At 40.7% G+C, this 20650-nt stretch overlaps 1 long non-coding RNA gene across 1 annotated transcript; it reads right to left on the bottom strand.

The window, feature by feature from the left end:
* Window positions 1-15183: 15183 nt before the first annotated feature.
* LOC144543035 (uncharacterized) lies at window positions 15184-17234 on the bottom strand. Its single transcript, XR_013507612.1, has 3 exons — window positions 17096-17234; window positions 16016-16131; window positions 15184-15817 (listed from the first exon to the last, which is right to left on the bottom strand). It is a non-coding gene; the product is annotated as an uncharacterized LOC144543035 (long non-coding RNA).
* Between the last annotated feature and the right edge of the window lie 3416 nt (window positions 17235-20650).

Below are 20650 nucleotides of genomic sequence, written 5' to 3'. Positions count from 1 at the left end.
TAAGATAATTATTTATTTTTGCTTGGTGCTTGTAAATTGTATAGGTAGACTATGGGGAGTATAATGTTACGGCAGCATGTCCAGGCCCTGTTGTTGACGAACCACAGGCCCACAGCGGTACTAAAACACAGTTTAGAAAAGTCATAGGTGTTGAGAATTATAAAGGCACTTACCACTGGCCCTGGGTGATACATTGTTAGTCTCGTTATGAATAATAAGATATTAAGGTGATTTTAGCTGAACTGACAACGAGTGACATTCTGGTGTCTAGGCCCTACACACAGTGTACCGGCAGGCTATATTCATAGTTGTCGTTAATGCGGAGTCGATTTTATGTAGGATATATGGCGGAAATAAGGCTGTTTGTTGTGCAGTAAAATCATCATTTGATGGGGTTTATGCAGACGGTGTGTAGCTGGCCAGTTTTCGGGACATGGTGTTGTTTTTTGTTAAATATTGCAGCTCTCTTCTGTCTCGTCGTGTGCTATAGGCTTCATTTTACTATCATCTCTTGCCTTTTTATCAAATAGGAGTGCACTCGTGAGGTTATTGCACCAAAAAATGCCTTTTGTTAAAGTCAGCGCTCATTTCAGCACCACAGTGAAATAGACAGCTCCTCTGCTCTCAGGCACTGATGCTTGTTTTCACGTTTCAGCACTTTGACCGTCTGTACGTAAGTTACCGCAGTGTCAGAGCGCTATCCATGGTTCTGATAGCTTTCTCTTTGACCTCTCTACTTTCCCAATACAATAGCCTAAGTACCTCATTCAACTGTAAAATCCAACACATTGTTGGTAAAATATATATACGCCTAATGGTGTGTGTGTGTGTGTGTGTGTGTGTGTGTGTGTGTGTGTGTGTGCTTCATAACTAGTAACTAGCGTGCACTAGGGCCCGTCATAATAGCGTGCACTGGGGCCCGTCGTAACTACCTCACGCCACTGACCCCGAATCTACCAAAACATTTCTGTTGGGTGTGGCGCCGCAATGCACAATCAGTGCGACAAGCATGTAAAAACAGAGACCTTGATCTAGACCTATCTGGACCTACAAGATATGACATTTTTGGACTTTTTGGACCTTGCCTATCACCTTTAGGGAGTCTGAGGGTGCGATCACACCTACAGTTCATTTTCTTTGGTCCAAACCATTGTGTTTGGTTCGTTTAGGTTCAAACTGCCCAATTACAACCAAACAAGGGCTTGTAAAAGTCACATGGAGTCACAAGTATCTTGTTTATTTGACAGAGTTTTATTCACCTGTCACCCTGCCAGGTTAGAGATTTTAACAGCGGGGCAAAGGGGGAGTCAAAATAAATCTGATTCACTGTAACTTCAGCTAAACATGATGGACTTGTTTGCGCTCTTTGCTGTAATTTACCGTCTCTGGTGTTCATACCAGTTAAGAACACATGAAGAAATAGCTGAATATGAGCATCAGCCATTTTGGGGTCTTTTCCTGTAGTTGGCCCACTGCTAAAGCTGCAGAGTTTCAATAAACTGCTGCAAACATGCTTGGTGTGAACGCGCCCCTAATAGTCTCACTGGGCATGTTAAATGGCACGCTGCTGTGTTGTATAGGTTGGATATGTATGCAGCACCACTTTCATCCTTTGATTGAGCCTCAAAGGTAACATAAACCCCGGAGTGCTATTCCAGCCGTTTTACACACACTGGTACACACTCACACGCACACACACACACACACACACATTCAGACTCATAGTCACTCAATAGTTGAGGGTCTATGGATGTAAGCACAAAGACACATGCACACACTCTGTTTCTGCAGTTGTCATCCCATTTTTCAGAGACACTTTAGACAATCAATGCCGTCTCCAGAGTAATCCATATTCTCCATATCCGTGCTTGCAAGACCTAAAACATCAATTATTGTGTCAAATTTTATTCAGAAGTCAAGAATGACAAGTAGGGCATACAAATGAGAAGGCCTGGGGACACGCACGCACACACACACACACACACACACACACACACACAGGGTCATGCACACACCCCATTGCAAACACACATGAGCACTCCCTCTCTCTTGCTCCCTCTCTGTCCTCTTCTCTCCGTCTCCAACACAAACACACACACACAAACACACGCCACCCCATCCCACACACACGAATTTACATTCACCCCCGAAAGCAATCCTTTTTTGAAAGGGAAAGCGGGGGGCTGCGAGGGGCGTGGAGCGCGGCTCGCTAGCTAACGTACATAATGAAAAGTGCAAGCTCTGTCATTTTCTGGAGATAAAAGTGTTCTGATGAGAGCCGGAGACAATAGCAGCGCATTAATCTCCTTGACAGGACGTGCCGAGCTTTGGCTTTAAAACACTCACTTCCCCCATTCAGAGGCCCTCTATCTATCTGAAGCTATACTCTCTTATAACCACATTAGAGACACGCACACACACACACACATGCAAACGCGCTCAAGCGAATGCACTCGCAAGAACGTTTACACACCCGCGAAGACAAGAGCAGGCGTACACACAAATGCTTGTAAATGTACAGTACACAAACACATACACATATTGCGTGAGTGTGTGTGTGTGCGCAAAAACACACACGCATATACAGACACATATTTACCCAAATACACATACTTGCACGTGCAACTCTAGAGACATGCATGCACACAAACGCATACGCACATAGTATGAATGTATGCAAACACACACACATACACACACACACACACACACACACACACACACACACACACAGGGTCTCTAACTGATGATATTTGGGTCCTGTATTGATGTCGCTGATCCTTGTTTTGGATCACATTCATTTACAATGGGGATTCATTTTAGAAATCTCATTTTCATCAACAGACCCTCGGCTAAATATGACATTCAGTAACATTTGTCTTCAAAATTCACTTTGGAGACCAGAGCCCATTCAAAAGGTGTGTGTGTAGGTGTGTGTGTGTGTGTGTGTGTGTGTGTGTGGATGTGCAGGCTTGTGTTTGTGTTGATGTGTTTGCATTCCACTGTTTCCAAATGAGCATTCTTTCATTTTTGAGTTTTCTACATATACATAAATGTGTATGCATGTTTTATTTCCTTCCTTTGATTACACTTGTACTGCTTTCTCTGTTTTATTCCTTTATCTATTATCTGTATCCAATGTTTTACTGTTTTTATTATTTTTTTTCCTCTTATTTTATTGTAAAGCACCTTGTAACCTTGTTAAGAAAGGTGCTACATAAATAAAGTTCAGTGTTATTATAAATGTTGCCATCCTCTCATATACTGCGCCTACATACTGATAGCCAAATAAATTGAAAGCGTCACACTGCCATTGACTATTGTTTTCCTTTTTTGCTTTGACCTTCACAGTATTGACGCAGCTGATTGTCACTACAAGCTCAATAAGATGAGTCTGCCGGTGCCCTTTATATTTCTGTGTACTTCTTTTTTTTCAGTACATTATGCGGGACAGCGTCTCAATATGGAAGCATGACATATACAGGATTTGTGATATGATATGTAAGCATCTCTGAAAAGCTCATATTCCTATCTTCCCAAATATCAACTGTTGACATTTTTTCTCTATTGCTTTTTCATCTTCTTCCGGTTAACAATGCATTGCTTGCAAAGGACATAATTATCTTATGTCTTGAAAATCTGCTCACATGTACAGCTATGGTGTCTATATTTTCTTAGCTTTCCATGGAAGTGGATAATGATGTCTGCTCAAAATGTGGGAGGATCAGTGATGGTATTTGGTTATGGAGAGCGATGTGATCTTTCGGCCTGACACAGCACACAGAGTTGGCGATCAGACGGTCTGATGTTGCATCTCTTCGGCAGGTCCTTGCTCCGGTTCTCGCTCCTCTTCTTCTGCCCTCCCTCAGATGGTTTTTTTTTCGTCTGGCCATCTAATCCGGGGACGGTTTGCTGCTCCCTCGCTCTCTCAGCAACACCCTGATTTGCATTTAAGCCTCGGAGTTGCCCGGCACAACTAACAGTTTTCTACTCGATGGCCAGCAAAACCCACTTTCTCCAACTTTGAGGCGGGAGAAAAGATGACAGCTAGATTAGATGAAGAAAGAGATGGCACGCAGCAAAAATAGCGGTGCAGATTCAAAACCCGTGACATCAAAACTCGCAGCCCACTGAACGGGGTCTGAACTCGCCACCCGCCAAGCGCCAAATGCTGCGAAAAAAATTCCCTTTGGTGAATAAATCAATAAGGGTCACCCACCGCACCGCCGGGTATCTTTTTGAGACGCTCACATTTGAATTCCTGGGTTATATACAGCCTGTTTGTAGAGTTTGTCCCTGTTGGCCACCGTACACACTCTCTGCCCGTGAGCCAATCAAATCAAAGCAAAACAATGGCTCTGTATCAAGCAGGCTGCCTGCTGTGCTGCTCTGCAGAAAGCGGGAGCATCTAAACTTGCACCGTGGAAACTTTTCCTCCTATTTTCTCTGCTGCCTGAATGATAACTAGCCTGACGTTAGTTGCTTTATTCCCATGTGGCAACACATACTGTAGTTTGTGTTTTTTTTAGTAGTTTGTTCAACTGAAACTCTCTTGTGTCTTTATTGAATGCTTCACAGTACTTGATTCTATATAGGAAACAGCCTTGAAAATAGGTAGGGTGACGCACACTACCAGTCAAAAGTTTGAACACACCTGATTGAATGTATTGTGTTTTTCATTCTCTTAAAGCCATTTTGATCTAAAGGCTTCTGCTTAAATGCTTGAAATGTGTTTCTTAGACCAATATAAATAGTGAAGTTGATGCCTATGTATGAATTTCTTTCCAAAGCCTTTGCCTTTCCATCAAGGCAAAGGGCAGCTACTTTAAAGAATCTAAAATATAAGATAGTTTGGATTTGTTTAACACTTTTTTGGTCACTGCATAATTCCGTTTGTGTTATTTCATAGTTTTGATGTCTTTACTATTATTCTAAAATGTGGAAAATATTAAAAATAAAGAAAAATGTGGTGTGTCCAAACCTCTATTTTGGCTAGTAAAAATGATTCTGGGTATGTTTTTTTAGTTTACCAGCCCTTGACAGGTCAGCCATTAAGTTAATTACAGATGCTGCCACTGAGCTACTGGGATCCCCCTTCACCAGCACAAAAATGTCCTTAGAGAGACGTGCATGTGTGTTGAAAAACGAGGTGTCCTTTTTAAGAGCGCACCCGTCGGCGCCTCCTGGCCGGTAGCTGTCTGTGACCTTCACCGGCGCGCTCCTTCAACGAGATGAGTGTCCCGCTGACCCGTCCCGGTGCCTCCTGCGTGACTGGCGAGGCGAAGGGGAGTTCATAAGAAACTCCTAATGTGGCCTCTGACAAGCGCCTCCAACCCCGCTAACGATGACAGAGGAACTTCCCACACAATCAGCCACTGCATCAGTCTCTCCAGGAGGGAGAGAGAGAGGGAGAAAGAGAGGGGATGAGAGAGGGGGGGTTTGGGTCGGGTGAGTAAAGGCAGCTGACATTTGTTTGGCAACGCATGTCCTTTCAGTAATAGGACCTGGCTGAAGGGAGCGGAAATGTGAAATGTTTGCAGAGGAAAAGTTTGTGTTTGTTTGCTCGCTCCGTCGCTCGCTCGCTTGGTTCTGTTTGGTGATTCCGCTTCATATAAACATACGCTGTCAAATTTCCCCAATCGGCGGGAAGGTTGCATTTTTCATGTAATCTGCATACTGATCTCGTCTCGCTCGGCGATGAAAGGCGGTGGGGGAATTTGATGTCTCGTAAATTGGGCACTATTGCCGTCCTTAAGGGAAGCACATATTCTTCGGTATATTCATGTTTTTTTTCGAAATTGGCTGTTTCTAAATTCTCTTTTAGATGTACTGATGGGACCTGATATCACTTTTTTACGGCTGATATTCGAGCGACAGCTTGAATGTGAAGCCAGATTTGCTGCACAGTACTGTATATGCCGTGTATACAGTATAGACAATATGTTAATGTGGTTTTACTATTTTTCTATCAATTAAATCATATTGCTTTTTTTAAAATTCCATTTATGTCTTTGCTTTTGCACTTACGCCTTAGGGAAATTTTAGCACATTTTTGTTACTTATTTAGAGAGAGTTATTGTACTTATACTAGTTTTCCATATGTTAAACTACTCCAAAATGAATAAAATCTCATCTCAAAACAAGTAATAGTCCATAATTTCAAATGAGCCTTCTTCTATATTATGGGTGAAAATAGGTAGAAAAAGTTCAAGAACTCCTTTTAATAAACTCTTCTTTGTTCTGTGTGTTATTTCCCTTAGACAAAACCTACTGGGACCCGGAATCATTTTTTACAACGTACGTCACATGACAGTGAATAATATGCCTGCGAGCCTCTGACGATTGCTGGCAGCGCAACCAGAAAGTTTGTTTTCACTCGTCTTCAGCTGTCAGCTCGCATTTATAAATCAATCTGAGAAGCCGGTCGCCATGCAGCCTATTGCTGTTTCATAACAGGCTCATCTTGCTTAGTCAGACTCTGCCTCTCTTTTCCCCCTCTTAGCCTCCCTCTCTCCATCCCGCTCCCTCTTCTCCCTTCCCTCTCCGCCTTTCATGTTGTTCACCCCCCCCTTCCCCTGCTTCTCCTGCCACTCTCACTCTTTCTCTCTCCATCTCTTTCTACCTGCCTCTCTTCTCTCCCCCCCCTCCTTCTGTATCTATATCACCTCTCTCCCTCTCTCCTCTCCTTCCATGTAATAGGAGTCTCTCCTGTTTTGATCCGATCATGGGAGATGATGTCAGCATGCCTCGCTGCAGCTATTTATGATACGCGCACGTGCGTTTTTTGATACCTACGGCGCAGTACACACACATATTTATCGGATTGTCTCGAGCGTGGCCGGCCGTGCAATACAGTTAATTCGCTTTAGCTCTGATGTCATGAGTGATGTTAATAAGACGAAGCGACCGGCGTCTGGGGAAAAGAATTAATCATTCGTCAGCTGGACTGTACAGCAGGATGTGTATGGCTGAAACACACACACACACACACACACTCACAGGCACACACACACACGCTCCAACAGCGGCTGAGATATTTAGATACAGCTGGGTGCAGTTGTTCTGTTCTCGGAGCCTTTGGAAGATTGCGATTGGTGGTGCAGCAGACTTCAAGGAGGCAGTGGATGTCTCCCTGGGGATAGAGCCATGCGACAGTCTGTGTCTGTGTGTGTGTGTGTAGAGAGAGAGAGGGTGGGTGTGTGTGTGTGTGTGTGAGGGAATGCGTGTTGTTGCGTGTGTGTATCTGCACTGAAACCTGCTACAAATGTCAAATGTGAATTCTCTGCCTTCCGGTCAGTTGACAGGATGTTTCCAGCTTGTCAGTCTATCATCACCGATCGGCATGAGGCAGTTTCTCGCGTCTATGAAGATTCCTCCTCTTCCTCTGCATCGCTTTTTTACCAATTAAGTCAATTAAGTAGCCGTTTTCTGACTGATAGTTTAGGCAAAAAGAACAGTTGCCAAGAGGGGAGGGAAGCATTAGCATAACTGTCACCGCTAATCGTAAAACATTGCGGCCAAGCAAGACCAAGTTGAGCGCCAAATTGACAATGAAAGTGAAACTGGGCAAATGTGTTGTGAAAAGTAAAAAAATACCGAAAGGAGTAGAGCTGAAAATATTCTGCTGTTTGTAATGCTTTCGAATAAAAAAACATAATATCAGAATTGATATATTCCTACTCTGGTGAGTCTTAATTCAAAGAGAACATCAATGTTGTCAATGTCTGCTCAGTTGGCAGGAAAACTGAAGGAGAATCGTACTGACACAGGGCATTTTTTTCCTGCCAATAAAACCATGTTCAATCTTCCCTCGGTGTCATGGTTTCTGCACTCGGATCATACGGTGCTGGTCCACTGAAAACTGACACAGCTGATTCTGTGAAGCATGGCTGGCTGATTTAGCAAATATGAATCAGGGACAATCTGATTTTGGGTATATTTTGAATTGTAACGCTGTAATAAAAGAAAAGAGAGCAGGGGCTGTGTCTTTATACTTGCTAGATGAAAAATGTATTCCTCAACAACAGGTTTGGATGAACTTGAACTTGAGAGGTGAGAAAGATGATTATATCTAAATAGAGTAGATAACATGTATCTGTTGGTTCTGAAATGTTTTCAACTACAGCACACCTATGTGAGACTAGTTCAGTGATTAATTAATATTAATGGATACTTAAAAAAAGCAATTTATGAAGTGACTGATTGAATTCACATTTAATTTCCAGAATTGATAATGTTGTTATTAAAACAATTAATATAATGTTCATTGTGTCATTCATAGTGTCAATAGTTCCATTTCATAATTCTGGCTTTAAAGAGTAACTAAACCCCAAACCCAAATCTGTGCTGAAGCCTGATACCCAATGGTGAAAAGTAGGGCACTGAACTGGCCTTCTGCTATTGGCTGATCTTTGGTGCCAGGTGATGTCACCACTGTTCTTCTCTATGGAAGGTGACATTACCTGGCACCAAAGACCAGCCAGTAGCGGGAGTTCAGTACCCTACTTTTCACCATTGGCTTTATCACAGATTTGGGTGTGCTTTAGTTACTCTTTAAGTGATATTTACTGAATTTATAAATCAATAAAATTATTTTTTAAATCATTAAAAGTTTTTGTTATTTCCGTTTACTAATGTGTTTTCGTATTCATTTTCCATCTCACAATTAATTTGACTACTGCTTTACAATTTTCACTTTCTGCTTGGGCGACTTGTTTTAATTAGATGGAATGCGGTGCCATCTAATTAAGCAAAGCTAAAATAACAAAACTTAAAAACAACCCACGCTGAAGTAACGGGAGCTGTCATTGGTCACCTGACACACCCCATCTGCACAGTTAGTAACGCTAGCAAGCCAGCGCAATGTCAGGGATGGGAATCCCTCATCGTATTGTACACTGGTCTGCATCATCTGCTGGTTGCATGCAAAGAAAAACAATTAAGTGATCACTCAGTATGAGGTGAAATAGCGCCGCTTTGTTAGCATTGGCCAAACTTAATAAATTCCACACATGCTACACAAAAAACTTCTTTGCTAACTCAATCACACATAGATTAGCCACTGCTGTTGCAAATCTATACCTAGAGCCTGGCAAGCGAGCATCACTCAATATGAGGTGGGGGAGCGCCGTTTGACCGATCTTCCTCACTCTGGTTTATTCCAGTTCCTTTATTCAATTTGCATTACGACAAGTTCCTGTCACGGGGGGGGGGGGGGGGGGGGGGGGGGGGACAAGTGGCGAGTCATCTTTGTGATAGTGCCATAAGGGACTCAAGAGCTCGCCTTAGTCATCAAGTTTCAAATTGTACTGGTAGGAGCTTTAAATGTGAATAATTAATCAGTTTCTAAATTGTTTTTTTTAAATGTATCTATTAATTAATCAATCATACTTAATCATTAATCACTGAACTAGTCTATGATAATAAGGTTGGCACACTAGAGGCTCGATACGAGTAAGGTAGAACAAGATGTCTGGTTTTGGTACAGCTATCAGTCATTGTTCTAGGTTAAAAATAAGTTGAATAATCGCAGATAACATCATCTATGTGGTGATCATCAAGTCCCAGGGAGTTTGTACGGTTCTCATGTGTCTTGGGTCTTCTATCAGCTTGGACCCTTGGGCATCTGCCATTCATCCCGTGAATCATTCTGTTCATGGCGGATAATGTCTCTTGTTTCTTTTTTTGTACTTCTCCATCACTGTTTCCCTGTTGTCATTTGTACTGTTTCAATGAAGAGAAAACGCTTGAGGGAGTCCGGACTGCCCGCTGTCCTATAAAGAATGAAATCGCTGGCTTCAGTGAATAACAGCATTTATTGGAGAAAATTGACTTTCTGCCTTATTGAGCGTGAAGGGCATTAAATGTACATGTTGTGCTCCCCCTATAACACACACACACACACACACACACACACACACACACACACACACACACACACAGCAATTAGTATGCAAGGGGTGGACAAAATTAGGGAAATACCACATGAAAAAGGACTTCAACTTTGAAGTAACTAAATCACAATTACAAAGGCAGCTACACGGGCAAGTCATATTAAGTTTAATGCCAGTTAGCAGTATGGGTTAGCTTTAAAAGAGGCCTGACAATCACTTCTTTTATGTAAGCTTTCAAAGCAACGCGAGGGAACAACAGTTCCAAAGAGGCCAGACAGTGCCTAAATTGCAGGCGCATTGGCCGCAAAATCTGCAAAATTGTTTAATCTGGCACGGGGAACAGTTTCAAAAAATCATGATAACATATGCCAAACACGGACAAACTGTATCAGCAAAGAGGAACAGTGGCCACGAGCCAAAGCCACCAGCAGGGATAGATGGACACTTATCAGGATAGCTGTTAAACAGCCCAAAATTACGGCCCCGAAATTTACCACAGACTGTAATTAACGTCTTTGTGACACAGTCTCAACAAAATCTGTACGTGATGAGCTTCACAAAGCCAGTATGTATGGCAGGGCTGCCATTTGGAAACCGCTTGGATCCAAGACCAGCACACAAAGATGCATAACCCGGTGTCAGTAGCATAAAACTTCCTACATCTGGATGGGTAGAGAAAGCCAAAGGATGCCTTCAACCCATCCTGTCTTTTGCCAACTGTTAAGCATGGTGGTGGATCAGTAATGTATGGTCAGCCATCTCATAGGAGTCATGAGGTTTGATGATTGCCCAGCATGGTCATATCATACATATGAGGCCATTATGAGGCCATTTTACAGGACCATTTGCACCCTATGGCGTAAACACTGTTCCCTCATGATGTTTCAATATTTATATGGAGACATCATGAGAAACATCATGAAACAACATATTCTAAGATAATGATGCCCTCAATGATAGTGTTTCAATGAACACCAGAATGAAGTCCTTCCATGGCCTCCCCAACCGCCAGATCTAAGCATCATTGAACCTTTATGGGAAGTAGATTTTATCTTTCTTCCCTCAAACAACTGGAGGTTTTCCTTCTTGAAGAACGGTCCAACATCCCATTACAATCATCTTCTTGTCATTGCAAAACAGGGTGTTAGTTGCAAGTAGACAAATAATACACAATGGAGCAGTGATTGGATGCAGGCTGAAGCCAGCACAAGGCATAAACAAAAAAAAGACAAGGGGAAATAGCATGAATATAACCAAGCTCCCAACTGAAGGCTAAAGAGGTGGTTCTTAACCCTTTTACTTCGACTTAGTTAAACCGTCTTCCACTTAGACACACAGATTATTAGCCATATACATCACTGCTTTGGCTAATTGGATTAAAGATGTGGAATCTGGAGTGAGATGTGGTGAAGAGAACATTAGTGCCTTTTTTTGCAGATGATATTCTCTTCGTCGAAACAGAGGGGGACAAAATGCGGAGCGCTAATATCTGGTGTAAGGAGTAGACGCTCTCTATAAATGATCATTACAATGAGATAATGAAGTCATGCATTTTACAAACCCATCAGAGGATAATAGCAATTTTCCATTCGGTTTTGCAGAAAAGCACACTTATATACAAAGTGTGTACGGTGTATATTACCTTGGGTTCCATTTAGATGAACAAATGAAGTTCATAAAGCTAGCGGAGCTCTGGGAGAAGTCATGGTTACACATTGATAGGTCTAGTAATGGATTCTCGACCGACTCTAGACTGTACCATGTCTGTGGTTGTCCAGTGGTGGATTATGCAGCTGGGGGGGAGTCAAGGGACATAAAAAATATACTGGGTGTGAAAGGATTAACAACAGAGCAATAAGATACATCCTTCTAGTACACTAATTTGCACCAAAAACTATTAAACATGCATGAGAGCAAACTATTCAAGATTATATCTGAATGGGACAAAAGTTCCCAAAGGCACTTAGGCAAGTGGTATTCATGATTCATTTCAGAGAGTAGGGGTGAAGAGACATAAGGTGTCAAAGGGAAAAACTGATAATAATGTGAGTTATTTTCTCATCAGTTGAAAGATAATGTATAAAAGAGATAAAAAAGTGAAATCCAAATTTAGGACACACTGAATTAGCTGTGATTTAATTTGCCTAAGATCTGCTCAGGCTGGATACATCTGTTGTCTTCTTTAAACTCATTTTACAGACTTGCTTTTATTTAATGTTTTTTTTTTTTTTACTGTTTTTGACTTCCCTTTTACGACTCTTGTCCTCTTATGTTTTTGGCCTTGTTTTTATTGCTTATGCTGTTTATTTTAGGAGTTTTTTATTCTTTGTAAAGCACTTTGTGTTTTTGAAAAAAAAGCTGCATAAATAAAGTTTATTATTATTGTTATAAGTTTATTACACGTGTTCCCCAAAATAAATTAATATTGTTCTGTATTGTCATTTTTATTATACACAGTTTATTATACAGATTCATTGGGGGATTGATTATCTATCTATAAAATATTCTCAAAGGTGTAGGTGTCTGTGCACGAATGAAACATTTTTATTTGCTGACTAGTTAGAGAGGGCATGGGAAATGAGAGTAGGTGTGCGGAATAAATTAAATAAATATCGCTAATTTTGTATCACCTTTCCCTCTGGTGACTGACTTTGTGTTTTTCCAGTGTAAATGAGTGTTACGGACGTTGAATCTTGTGTAGCCATTAGGGCTTTGTGGGGGAGGTAGCTGGCTGGCCAGGTGGAGAGAAAAGACCAAGACATACAGTATCAGTCAGGGCTTTTCCCACCAGGCCTTGGGTCATTTGGAGCTGCTTCTGCTGCCAAGCCTTACGCATTGCTCAGTTTTTATGTTTACAGTATAATGGGCCATGTAATCTCAAGTGGGATGGGACACCTACGGAAGCCCTGAGAGGCAAGCGAGAAAAAAAAAAAAATCTGGTAATCCATTTTCTAAGTCTGATCTAAATTGTTTTCTCTCCTGTGTTTATGACTTAAGAACAGGTGAAAAAAAAGGTTTTGCCAGGATAATCTTTCTAAGTTCCTTAATTTTTTTTTTCCATCTGTGAAATAGGTGGGAAAAAAAAGTTTTGCCAGGTGAAAAAAAAAAAAGGTTTTGCCAGGATCGTTTTTTTCTAAGTTCATTTTTTTTTTTTTTTCATCTGTGAAAACAGGTGGAAAAAAAAGTTTTGGCAGGTGAAGAAAAAAAAGTTTTGCCAGGATCGTTTTTTTCTAAGTTAATTTTTTTTTTTTTTCATCTGTGGAAAAAAAAAGTTTTGGCAGGTGAAAAAAAAAAAAGTTTGGCCAGGATCATTTTTTTCTAAGTTAATTTTATTTATTTTTTTCATCTGTGAAAACAGGTGGAAAAAAAAGTTTTGGCAGGTGAAGAAAAAAAAAGTTTGGCCAGGATGGTTTTTTTCTAAGTTCATTTTTTTTTTTTCATCTGTGGAAAAAAAAAGTTTTGGCAGGTGAAAAAAAAAAAGTTTGGCCAGGATCATTTTTTTCTAAGTTAACTTTTTTTTTTTCTTTCCTTCTGGGGAAAACGGGTGAAAAAAAAATATTTTTTTTGTCAGGCTCATTTTTCTAAGTGTTTGGTGTTGTAATACTCATTTCGGCCACAAGAGTGCACCACTACCCCATGTTCTAAATAGGACTAAGAGCATTCATGTTTTCTTCCAAACTCGTAATAGACGGGGTGGTGCCCGGCAACTGAATGCGGAAGAGCAAAACCCTGTTGTCTGTAGCTTAGCCTAGCACGGAAAAATGTCCAGAAAACAATCAACTGCACCTGAAAGATGGATCTATCCTAACTGGACGTGACTCAACAGCAAACGTGCAATCGGTAAGTGTCGCCACTTTGTGATTATATTTAGTTTATTCCAAGTACAGTCAGCTGTTGAGAACATGTCGAGGTTTGCTAATGTGTAAAGTTATGTTCCATTTGCTTGTTTGCGACATTGTGTTCTTGTTTATTTTACACTCTATGATGCTTTGTTGCTAAATCAGTTGCCTTATGTGGAGAGATGTGTCCGCTAACGTAACTTGAGAATGAGAAATGGATAGGTAGTTTATGGTATTTTAGTCCGATTAGCATCGGGTAGCGACTTAGCTCCAGTTCTGATGAGACAGTTTGATGCGGGCCTGTGAATACGAGGAAGCCTGTTGGCCACAACGACAACAGTTAGCAATAGGGACAAAAACATGTGCAGCTAGAGTCGGTTGTAGGCTACCTCAGCCGGCCAAAACGAGCACCTCGTCTCGTTAACCCGTTAACAAATCCACACCAGACATTATGTAGTTATTACGTTCAATTACATCAAATTGATGTGAAGACGCAAAAGAAGAACTCTTCTTCAGGGGATACAAATACTGTCACGACACCGGCAAACATATGGTTATGTCCCATTTGGACATATGACTGTCGTAATTTTTGCCAGTGTTATTCAGCTACAGCTCAACAGTTTTAGAGCTGTAGCTGAAATATTCAAAAACTGCATCTCATGGAGGCCTGCTGGTCATTCCCCCTGTACATAACATCTTACCTTTTAGAGTTGACACCTTTATTGTTTATGTCGTATGTTACATTAGTTTGTACAGTACTCACATCTACTCTAAATTGTCTGTGCTAAATAATAAACATATAATATAGATAAACGTCATTGTCAGTGTAATGTTCTTATAAAGCTAGCAAAATTCAATAAGTTACCCTTTCTCATTCCCTAGGTTACCAGAAGAATGAATCAGCTTCAGGATCCACCTACATGCATGTTGATCATCCTGGTCTGCAGCCTGTATGTTTGAATGTGTTCTCACTACAGAATGCAATGAACATTTAGAAAGCAGATTATGGGCCCTTACAGCTTAGAGGTATAGAGCAGTAAGTTTCTTTTATGCATTCTGTGCATGAATTGATTTCCCAAATAATATGGCCAACATGTGACTTTGGATAATACTTTACATGACAATAAATTTGAGTAAAATAACTGTGTTGTTATACTTTATTACACATCCATGTAGAGAACCAACTGAAAAGCACACCTAAAAGTCTTTTAGTGACAGAGGCATAGGACAAAAGTTACAGAAAAATATATATAATCCCACACACACTGTCTACACTTGCATGGTGCTTTATTTTATTTTTTATTTTTTTTATTTCAATGACTGAAATGTAATAAAGCACCATGCAAGTGTAGACAGTGTGTGTGGGATTATATATATTTTTCCCTTTACACACCCATGTAAATTAAATGTGAACCCAATAAGTAACCACAACACTGACTGTTCACAGAATACAATTATTTTATTATAGAAAAGGCATAAAAAAGGCACATGTAGAAACATAATACTGCTTGTGCAGGACCATAATGGGGTGCTGTTATGTTACAAAATCTACATCTGTGAGTGTACACAGGGGAGTGTTCCACTGTAGCAGTTACTGCAGTGTAGTAAAGTAGCGCAGTATCAATCACCAAAATGATTTACAATTTGATGTTTTTAGTTATCTGTTATGTATTCGTGGAAAACACCCAACTACAACCTGACCTTATGCCAGATAACCAAAACAACAAAAGAAGAGACTAAGTATTCAAATGAAATATATTGACAGTATGTGTACCTTCCTCTCAGCTAACAGATCCTTTGTCAGCTAGTGCTGGGGCTTTCTAGGTCGCAGGGTCAGAGTAGTGATACCAGTGTGTGTGGTGCTGTGCATATGCTGTGAGCTCCCTGATGCTGCCAGCTACGTCGGGTTCAGACTGCCTCTTGACTGAACCGAGACAAGTGGCTGCAATGACGTCCTCCTTGGCTGGCCTGTCAGACTGGGCGCACGGGTGTTCTGGGACGGGGATCTTCAAAACCTGGCTCACATAAGGTGCAGGTCCTGGAACACGTGATCAAAGATGAGGTCCATCAACTCATCGACGTAATCTGTGGAGTAACAAACACAGAAATCATAAGTTCCATTACAAGAGTGTACATCACATACTAGTGTGTAGCAAATTTGCAATTTTCATTTATAGATTACTTTATACTATAGTTTATACTTTATGACATTTGTATATTTATTGAATTTTCATATTTACAAAGTTTTGTGTGTGCAATAAAAATGTGTGTTGGTAAACCTACTGAAAGTTGGCTCAGGGGGTTGGCTAAGCAGACCCAGGGTCCTCCTCATCTTCTTCCTCCTCCATTAGGTCAAGACGGGTCTCCTGGATGGTCTCTTGATAAGTGGGGAGGTCAGGCTAGGTTGTGGAGGAACAAAGGGGACAGCTGAAGATCCAACTCTGAAATCTCTGCAATCCAAAACTACATTACCACAAACTAGAGCCCCAATAATTACTATGTAGTTGATTCTAAATGTCTCCACCACAGTCAAGGAAAATAGTACATTATAACCTCCAGAGGGCCGGTATTTCTTGTAGTGTCGTTGTTCAGGTTTTCTAGGTTGCCACAACCCCAGCTGATTACAAGACTAGACTTCCCAGACTAGGTGCAAAGACAGAACGTGAAATGTTACATCTCATCAGCCAGTAACTCCCTTCCATTCATTTGGCGTTAGAAGTGAAATATTCATGGTGACAAGAGTCCCTGATCGACAAAGTACTTTTCGAGTTTTGCCACGTTACAGTTGCGGTTGTCTCGTGTAAGGAGATGAGTCCGCAAAGTGAGCCAGAGAAGCTAACCTTAGCTAGCGGCTAGCGCTAGCGGCTAACGCTAGATTAGCTTGCTGCAAGTGGCACTAGCCCCTAACCTTGAGTACGTGTGTCCCAACGGCACCGGGTTAACGAGACGAGGTGCTCGTTTTGGCCGGCTGAGGTAGCCTACAACCGACTCTAGCTGCACATGTTTTTGTCCCTATTGCTAACTGTTGTCGTTGTGGCCAACAGGCTTCCTCGTATTCACAGGCCCGCATCAAACTGTCTCATCAGAACTGGAGCTAAGTCGCTACCCGATGCTAATCGGACTAAAATACCATAAACTACCTATCCATTTCTCATTCTCAAGTTACGTTAGCGGACACATCTCTCCACATAAGGCAACTGATTTAGCAACAAAGCATCATAGAGTGTAAAATAAACAAGAACACAATGTCGCAAACAAGCAAATGGAACATAACTTTACACGTTAGCAAACCTCGACATGTTCTCAACAGCTGACTGTACTTGGAATAAACTGTAAATATAATCACAAAGTGGCGACACTTACCGATTGCACGTTTGCTGTTGAGTCACGTCCAGTTAGGATAGATCCATCTTTCAGGTGCAGTTGATTGTTTTCTGGACATTTTTCCGTGCTAGGCTAAGCTACAGACAACAGGGTTTTGCTCTTCCGCATTCAGTTGCCGGGCACCACCCCGTCTATTACGAGTTTGGAAGAAAACATGAATGCTCTTAGTCCTATTTAGAACATGGGGTAGTGGTGCACTCTTGTGGCCGAAATGAGTATTACAACACCAAACACTTAGAAAAATGAGCCTGACAAAAAAAATATTTTTTTTTCACCCGTTTTCCCCAGAAGGAAAGAAAAAAAAAAAGTTAACTTAGAAAAAAATGATCCTGGCCAAACTTTTTTTTTTCACCTGCCAAAACTTTTTTTTTCCACAGATGAAAAAAAAAAAATTAACTTAGAAAAAAACCATCCTGGCCAAACTTTTTTTTTCTTCACCTGCCAAAACTTTTTTTTCCACCTGTTTTCACAGATGAAAAAAATAAATAAAATTAACTTATAAAAAAATGATCCTGGCCAAACTTTTTTTTTTTTTCACCTGCCAAAACTTTTTTTTTCCACAGATGAAAAAAAAAAAAATGAACTTAGAAAAAAACGATCCTGGCCAAACTTTTTTTTTCTTCACCTGCCAAAACTTTTTTTTCCACCTGTTTTCACAGATGAAAAAAATAAATAAAATTAACTTAGAAAAAAATGATCCTGGCCAAACTTTTTTTTTTTTCACCTGCCAAAACTTTTTTTTCCCACAGATGAAAAAAAAAAAAATTAACTTAGAAAAAAACAATCCTGGCAAAACTTTTTTTTCTTCACCTGCCAAAACTTTTTTTTCCACCTGTTTTCACAGATGAAAAAAAAAAAAAATTTAACTTATAAAAAAACGATCCTGGCAAAACCTTTTTTTTTTTTCACCTGGCAAAACTTTTTTTTCCCACCTATTTCACAGATGAAAAAAAAAAATTAAGGAACTTAGAAAGATTATCCTGGCAAAACCTTTTTTTTCACCTGTTCTTAAGTCATAAACACAGGAGAGAAAACAATTTAGATCAGACTTAGAAAATGGATCACCAGATTTTTTTTTTTTCTCGCTTGCCTCTCAGGGCTTCCGTAGACACCTGTGTTGTTGTATGGCAAGAAAAAAAAATAAAAAATGCCCTTTATTCATCCATTCATTACACTTGAGACATAAAATTGGAAAGCATACCAAATAACTGACTGCTTAACAGGGCACATTAAATTGATTGCTTGGAAATGTCACGTAAAAAGCCCGGTGTAATCTTACAAGAGGCCAGCGGGTCCAAAACCCTCCTGGACAGAGTGAGAACTCAGAGTGAGAACGGATGATTTTAAAGTCATCAAATACAATTTTAATGATGTTAAAGGAATAGTTCACCCAAAAATGAAAATTTTGTCATTCATATTCTGGTTCAAATAAATAAGGCTAGGCAAAAAACTGTGGTTCCTCTTCTATATTGAAGTGGTTTTCACATTTTCACATTTTCTTCTTTGTTTGAAAGTCTGATAAGTAAGCAGTTAGCGTTATAAGTCACTTATAAGTCACTTTGAGCAGAGTTCTTTCAGTTTGTGTGATGTAAACCTGTGAGTAGAAGAGTAAACCAGACACAGTATTCCAGACAGGGAACATCAGGGAATTTGGTAAATTCTCAGGGGAAGTCAGGGAATATCAAGCATCACTTGCAAGAATATACCATAACGTATTTTACGACTTGTTCCACACATTCATTGCATTAGATGGTGTTTTCCAGCTGTTTCTCTCCACGGCAAGCCCGACTGTAGTGGAAACCAGACTGTTTGCCTCTTTAGAAGTTAGAAAATCAACATTCACAAGCCAGGAGGGAATCGTGTTTTTAGGTCATGGAATTATTCCGCCTTAGTTATGGAAAGTCGTGGAAAAGTCATGGAGTTTCACATCAAGGGTGGGAAGCCCGATGGGTGCAGCAGTGAGGAATCAGCCCAATCCAGCACAGAGCGCCAAGTTAGAGGAGGCATTTCCCACAAGCCTCCCGCTCTACTGGAAATGTATCGCCATGTTGCTTTAAACCGACTCTTAAGAGCTCAATTGCGCAATCCGCCAATGTGTCTCAACGCTAGAAGAACGCATTTTTCACTCCGGTGAAATCAGGTTGTTACTCTGCATCGGCTGTAACAGCTACATCAATTCGACAACCCACTCGATGTGTCTATCTTAAGTACATAGGTAAAATATTGATGCTTTGTAAAGCTGCTGCCTTGCCCTAAGCACACAGGACTACATCTGATCAATATAGTTTAAAAACCCATGCTGCCAATCCTTATGTTTATGACCCAGAAATAATACTCTCCTAATTATGAGCAAAGCAGTAGCTGCGGCGTTCTCAAACACACACACACACACACACACATACACACACTCAGCTCACAGGTTGCAGCCTTTCATAATAAGTTTAATACCAGAGCTTTCACTCCTGGGTAATCAATCTGTAATTCATCATTATTTATCCAGCGCGCAAAAGGCCCCGGAGGACTCCGACACACGGAAATGTACACACACACACACACACACACACAAATACACACGTATATGCGCACAAACACATAGCTATACTCACATGGGAATTAGCAGACAGACACACATGCAGTACACGTGCACACACATACACAGGTACGCTCAGACGCAAGCACACGTGCACGCACGCACACACACACACACACACACACACACAGGCACAGACACCCTGGAGGAGTCTCTGCCCACTTGGAGGTATTAAGGGATCATGGTGGAGAGGTAATTACAAGGACAGAGGAGGAGAGTGGGGGGACGAACAGGCCAACACTATTCACTACGCTGTCTGAGGACTGCAGACAAGACAGATAGGCAGACAGTGTGTAAAGTCAACACCTCTTTAGTCCAGTTGAGGGTTGAGACCAAGACCAGGGCCAGTTGAGTCTTTTTCAAAAACATTGTAATTCATTGTTGGTATAAAATAAATAGTGTGTGACTGCATTCCCCCTCCAAAAAAATAGTTTGGATAATTTCCTAATGCTCTGGATGGAGAAAATATGGCTAAGGTTCTGTTGTTTTCTAAGTAAATAGATACTGATTTGTTGCAGTAATTAAATTAACACCTAGCAGAGGACAAAGATACAGCATGGGCAAGTCAATATCAGCCTCAAAGCTTTCACTATTGGATGAGGTATGTTTGTAGGATGCTAAAGAAAGTATACACTTATGTATTTGTCATAAAGTTACAAATTTGAGATCAGATTTGATGATTTCACACATCATTTCTTATACATCTACCACAAATATATATTGTAGTAGGTATATGGTTAGCTTTAAGGTTGGCTCTTCACATACTCTATATGGGTTTTCAAACAGGCATCTTTGTTGTTGTAGGCATCATTAAAAACCTCCAACCATCAAAAAAAATAAGGCATCACCATATTCTTCCCTCTATCAGATGCTGCAACAGATATTTGCATATAAATGTTTGTACTACACAAAACCAGGGTCTACTGATTTGTGGTTTCTTGAGG

Source organism: Centroberyx gerrardi, chromosome 21 (genome assembly GCF_048128805.1).
Source record: "Centroberyx gerrardi isolate f3 chromosome 21, fCenGer3.hap1.cur.20231027, whole genome shotgun sequence".
Classification (NCBI taxonomy): domain Eukaryota; kingdom Metazoa; phylum Chordata; class Actinopteri; order Beryciformes; family Berycidae; genus Centroberyx; species Centroberyx gerrardi.
Note: the sequence above shows the minus strand (reverse complement) of the source record. Positions and strands in the feature narration are given on the sequence as shown.